The 6,431-nt window shown below is 50.4% G+C and overlaps 1 protein-coding gene across 2 annotated transcripts in view; it reads right to left on the reverse strand.

Annotated features, from left to right (window-relative positions):
- DLG1 (discs, large homolog 1 (Drosophila)) overlaps nt 1–6,431 on the reverse strand; it is a 137,848-nt gene that overhangs the window by 130,749 nt on the left and 668 nt on the right. For both annotated transcript variants that reach the window (XM_015429078.1, XM_015429076.1), the window contains exon 2: nt 1,798–1,964. The gene's annotated coding sequence lies outside the window, so the exon portion shown is untranslated. The remainder of the gene's footprint in view (nt 1–1,797; nt 1,965–6,431) is intronic.

The following is a 6,431-nucleotide window of genomic DNA, read 5'->3' on the forward strand; positions in this document are numbered from 1 at the left end:
TCATGGAGTGGAGAGAGTACAGCAAAGCGGTGGCGTGAGGGAGCGAGTAAGAGCGTGAGGGAGAGAGAAGTAGGGGGAGTGGGGAGGAAGCAAAGGTGGGGGGGCACGAGATAGTTGCTCCCAGAAGTTTCTCGAGGGTCGCCCCTTTGTTTTTTACATTTCATTTACTTTCTTGCAAGAGCCTGGGGGCTTCCCCCAAGGCGGGTAGAGAACTCCTCTCCTATACGCACCAAGGCCCAACTGCACAGATTTTTTGGATCCACGGTATGAGGCCATTGCTTAGAATGAGATATAAAACCGAGGGTAAGCAACCCGAAAAACTAACCCGGGAAATCAGTGGGCCGCCAGAGACCAACATGCTTGAGACCCCCCCCCCAAGACTTACAGAGCTCTAAGCGGGGTACCCTTCCATCTAAGGACAAAATGCCGCTCATCCCATGCCACATTTATTTCCCGTTCCATTACTTGTATACCAGAAAAGGGACGGGCGTGCAACCCAGACAGGGAAGCTATACCTGCAAGCATAACGGGTCTTTTGTTGCAACAGTTAAACACCAATTTCAGAAGCACTGGGCTAGACCCCACCACTTTAAAAGTCCCAAGCATACAATCCCTACCAGGTTGCCATTATCTCTACGCTTATTCTTATTTCTCAAACTCCAAATGGCTGGTGGTGGGGCACAACTTCCCTTTGCAGGAGCCATGCATATTTCCCCTTCGCAGACCATTCCTCTGCGTGCCTGTATCATTCTCCCTCTAATAACACTTTTTACTGGTTTGCCTGGGATAGACATTGATCATTAGGCTAACAGACCTGTGAACTCCCTGGATTCCCTCTGGAACCCTCTTTAAAACTTGGCATGAAAGTTGCTATTTTCCACTCATCCAGCACAGAGACCAATTCTAGCAACGATTACATATATTTGTTCTTAGCCCCAAGCATTTCTTATTTGGGTTCTTTCAGAACTCTCGGGTGTATGCCACCTGGAAGCTGTTTCGTTTTCAGCTTGCCTAGCAAATCCAAGCACTTCATCTCCCCATTACCTCACTCAGTTTTCCAGACACCCTTCCCAGATGCGGCAGCTCCAGTGTTGGGGAACATGCCTCACATTCCCCACGGTGGAAACGGATCCAGCTTTTCTCCCATCTCCCTTTAGTGACCCTTTTACACATCCCTTGGTCACCCGGGAGGCCACTCCCTCCCCCCCCCCATGTGCTGGTTTCCTACTCTTGATATATTTGAAGAAATGCTTACTGTTTGCCCACTCCTCAAATCCTCTTTTTGCTCACTTTACTGCCCACTTACTTTTCTTGCCAGAACTCACGGCCATTTCCCCGCACACCCACCTCAGCCGGACAAGGCTTCTGGCGTGAAACCCCCCCCCCTTGCTGCCTTTCACAGCTTCCTGGGCTTGGGCTTGACTACCCACACAGACACCCCCTCCTTCCAGACTTCACACCTAGCTGGGCCTTTAGTGTCCTTTTGAATAGTTTCCAGACATCCCTTTTCTCCCTTTTAACTGTCTTCTGACTAGTTGCTTCTTTTTATCAAAAGTTTACCACTATTGAAAGTGACTGCTTTGGACCCTGGGAGCAACTTTCTGTTGACACGAGATGCTGCCTCCTGCGGGCAACAAAAATCTACTGGCCATCCAGATCGAACAACAATCACTCTCTTCCGTACTTTAAAGCCAAGGACATTATTGCGTGGATTGGGCTTGCTGCTCTAGGATACCTACCCTGCCCCACTGTTTGCTCAGAAGACAAAAGGCCCATTGCAGCCACACCCCCACGTACCTCTGTGGCTGGGCTAAGGCTGCTCGGCAAAGTTTCTGAAGTCACCGTTGTGCTTGGAAGGCTGGAGAAGTCCCAGGTGTTCACAGGCTGCACTGACTCGGCTTGCTTTGAGTGATCGATACTTTTGGGATTGTCAAGCAGAGTCACTTCATAAAACTCCTGGATATCTGGAGACATGAGAGAAAGCATTTCAGCAATAAGTTTTCAGATGAGGACGTAAGTACTAACTGTGGCTCACGCTTGATCATCCGTCTGCCACCTTCAATTTATACTCGGACCTCAATCAGAATAAGGCAGCATCTCCCGAGAAAGTAGCAACACACCATCGCACCACACAAAGCAGAGAAGAGGAGCTGCCCCGGGGGTATGGTGGAAATGTTTCAAATAAACAAGAATATATTAGTAGGTGGCAAGGGCACAAACTGAAAAACAAGGAGAACAGAGTAAACATAGGCAAACACAAGCACACAGTTGAGGAAAGATCATTCGAGGCACACAGTACGGCATCCGGAGCAGAGGAGATGAGGACAAGGCCGTAAGCAGGCATTTGATTGTGTCTTCTAAGGCTGCTGAGGCAAAACGCTGTTCCACACTTGTGCCAAGCCAGGGTTGCAGAGGTCTGCAAGAAGTCTCCCAGGATGGCTGCCCCTTGCTTGGGAATCTCCTTCCCTTAGAGACTCAACCGAGGCGTAGCCTGCACTATCCTGCACTAAGGTGGTATTCTTCACGACGGCTTTGGGCAGATGGGAATAAGAGGACAGGGGCACTTTACCAATGCAAGAGGGCTGGCGGGTAACCTAGTTTCCTGTCCCAAACCATATTTATCCCCTGTACCTTAATGAGGCTCCTGAATACAAACTTTTAAAAAGTGCAATACACAACAATACCCCACATAATCCCCTCCACCTCTTCTTCTTAAACAAAACAACGCTGCAGCCTGCACCCCACTAAAAGCCCTCGCCAGCAGAGAAGCCTACCAGACCCTCCTGAGGAGGGCCTCCCTTCCGTAGGGCGGGAGTAAGGATGGCATAGGCACGGGGGGGGGAGGGGGGCTCCAGCTGATGCCAGCTCGTGGGCTACCCTCAGAGGAAGAACCCCAACGGGCATCCGGGGCCACACCGGAAGAAAGTGAAGACGGGCTTCAAGGCTAACAAACCAGCACCTTGAAATGAACTCGGAAACAAACAGGCAGCAAGAAGAGCTGTTCCAATGGTGTGGGGGGTGCAGTCCCCTGCGCTGGCCCCTGACAACAACCAGGCTGCCCCATTCAGAACCAGCTGCAGCTTTGGGGTGGTCTCCAAAAGCAGCACAATGTAGAGCAAATCAGTCAGAAAACTGTGAGGTTACCAAAGCATAGACCAACATTGCCAGACTAACCCTGGGCACCACTACACCAACCCACTTTTCAAGCAGGAAGTACCCCGCGTTCTTCCCCTCTTCTGCAGGCACACCAGGCCCATCTCTCACCCACCACAAGGGGGGGGCCCTCATCCCTCTGGAACAGAGGTCCCCAACAAGGTCCCTGTGGCCACCAGGTCTCCTGCCAGCCCCTTTCCTGGCACCCAGCAGGTTTCTAGAAAGCGGGGAGGGCTTTTTGCCCAGCAGAGTTTCGGAATGGCCGCCAAAGATCTGATGGTCTGTGCAGATTTCTTAAAGACACTGCTTTCAGCAACAGCTGTGACCAATGTTCCCTCTAAGCTGTGGAGTCTAGTGAGCAAAAATTCTACTGTGTGAGCTACTGGCATTAAAGTTGTGAGCGAGTGATCTGGCTACTGCATAAATTAGTTTGCTCTGGTGACCACGGCAAGTGGATCTTTGCTGTGTGACTGAAGGGAAGCTGCGTGCATGCAGGAAACAGTTTTAAAACAATATGTTCACTTTAAGACACACACCTTGTTAAACACAGCTTCTGCCTGAATGCCTGAAATACTGAAGCGTTGCTAACAGATTCACGTGCAGCCTCACTGCCTGACATTTTGCGGTTTTTCTCCCCCTCCCTTGGCAGCCGTTTTGTGTTTGTCCCCCACCATCCGGCGTCAGAATTCCAAAGGTGCCTGCAGGCTTAAAAGAGTTGGGGACCCCTGCTCTGAAACACCAGCCTTCCTGGCTAGCCTGGATTTAGCTTCAGTTTTTTGTCAGCTGACCGTGGCCTAAGAGCCAAGAGAGGCACATCTGGAGGGATTCAGATGTGGGGGCAGAGGATACAGATCAGTAAGTATTTCATAATTTCTATTTTGTTCATCCTGGGACTTCAGTTTGTTCTGAATAATTTTGCTCTAAAACAAGTACATTATACCTTTCACAAAACTGAAAGAAAATACCAGCAGTAGCTTCAAGGAACAGCCACTCAGAATGCGTTCCCAGTTTCTCGAACTCAGAGCAGCTAGGAAGGGGGCTTGAAGCACCCCAAATGTTGATTAGAGGAAAGTTAGAGTAAAGCAATACAACTTTGCTTCAGACCAGCACGGCTGCCCACCTTGATCTATTGTTGATTAGAGGAGTTTGCTTCCCCCAACAGAGTCAACATCCCGCCCAACAAGACTGATAAAGCAAACATGAACTCTGCTAAAATCCACAGCTGGGGCTTCTCTGTATTGGCGCTGAGTACTCGTGGACCAACCTCTGTGAACAGCGAGTGTCAAAAGCAGCCAAAAATACCAACTTCAAAAGAAACACTGGGAGTCAGATCCAAAAACTGCTTTCTGCCAGTTAAAGGGGGAAAGACTGTTTTCGCCAGCTCCCCTCTCCCACAGCAGACCCCCCCCACACACAAACACCCAGATTCCCCACAAACAGCGTTTTGGGGAGCTCAGTCAATCAAAAGGAAATGTATGTATTAATTTGAAATAGTTATCCCCTACGCTTTTCCACGATGGGAACCCAGAGCAGCTTATGGAAGTAAGGATTCAGTGAAGGGGGACAAAATCCCTCTGCTGGAGACAGTGAATTATGGCAGCAGAGAAGGACCTCTGGGTTCAACCCTGTGAAATGTTTCCTTGCAAATCAGTTTAGTGGCATTTCACCGGGTCTGGTTTAAAGAATGCATTCGTACTGAACACAAGAACAATCCTGCTGGATCACAGAAGAGGTCTACCTCGTCCAGCATCTTGTTTCCCACAGTGGCCTCGACCACCTGCCCCGAGGAGCCAGCGGGCAGGGCACAGCAGCCACGGCCTCTCCGCTCTCCTGCTCTGGTACACCCTGGACTCCCAGCTCTGGCACTGCAGACGTCCAACACACCTCTGAGGCAGAGGTTCCCCGTTAGCCACTCCAACACGTAGCCACGGATGGACCTAACCCCGCTTAAAAGTCATCCTCTGTTGAAAATATTCTGTTGACTGCTGCAGGCAGTGCAGAATAACTGGGTCAAAATAATGCTTAACAATGAATCAAGAGCCGCTTTTAGCCCATTATACCACTGACCGGAGCAGATACAAGTCAATGACATCTGACAAAGAGATTGCCTCGTCCGGCCTCACCAGCCCTTTGGAGCTCTCTGAAAAAGTGAACAAGCATGTAGACCACTGCCACACAGGAGACACTATATACCTGGAGTGCCAAAAGGCTTTGGAGAAAGTACCACACCAAAGACTTGTGAATGAGCCTACCCGCCATGGGATAAGAAGGAGCCTCTTATGGATTAAAAGCTGGTTACCTGGCAAGAAACAGTGAGCAGTGGGGCCCCCACAACGATCCACCCTGGGGCTGATGTTATTTAAACCACTAGTAAATGATCTGGAACGAAGGGTGAGCACTGGCGTGACACCCAATTATTCTGGGTGGCGAAAACCAAGGCTGACTGTAAAGAGCTCCAGCAGGACCTCCACAAACTGGGAGAGTGGGTGACAAAGTGGCAAGTGAAGTCCAGTGTTGGTAAGTCCCAGGTGATGCACACGGGGACAAAAAAATCCCACCTTCCACTATAGGATAATGGGGTCTGAACTTGCTGAGAGGGGAAAACAGAGAGCTCAGTGAAAGTGTCAAGCCAGTGTGGTGCAGCAGTGGTGAAAAAGGCAAACTCTATGCTAGGGATTTATGAGGAAAGGGACTGGACTTGAAACAGCAGCCCTTTGGCGTGGCCCCGTGTGGAATAATACGGTGTACCGTTCTAGCCACCCTATTTCAAGAACAACACTGCAGAGCTGGGAAAAGTACAGCTGGGAAAGCAAAACCCAGATGATTACAGGGTTGGAGCACCTTCCCTAGGAGGAGAGGCGAAGCAGCCTGGAAAGACTTCTCCATTTAGAAAAGAGATGACGACTAAGAGGAGAGACGGGATAGTTTATCAAACCACGCAGGGGGCAGAGAGAGCCGAGAAAGAGAACTGTTTTCTCCCTCTCCCCAAAGACTAGACCTGGAGGGCCATATCCCATGAAGCCGATATGGGCCGTGGATTCAGGACACACAAAAGGAAAGGCTTTTATAACACAGCAGCCAGTGGTAAAAAACGTGAGCTCTGCTGCCAGAGGATGTAGAGGTGGCCAAAGGCCCGCTTTGGGGGGTGGTGGTGGGGAGGGGGGGGACTGTATTCTCTTGGCCACAGGCTGCAGAAGACAGGGCAGGAAAGGAGAAGAGTGGGCTGAGGCAGTGGCTGAGGGGACTTAGACGCCTGAGGACAGACCGGGAGCCCCCCC

The sequence above is a fragment of the Gekko japonicus genome, unplaced genomic scaffold (assembly GCF_001447785.1).
Source record: "Gekko japonicus isolate JY-2015 unplaced genomic scaffold, Gekko_japonicus_V1.1 scaffold1727, whole genome shotgun sequence".
NCBI lineage: Eukaryota > Metazoa > Chordata > Lepidosauria > Squamata > Gekkonidae > Gekko > Gekko japonicus.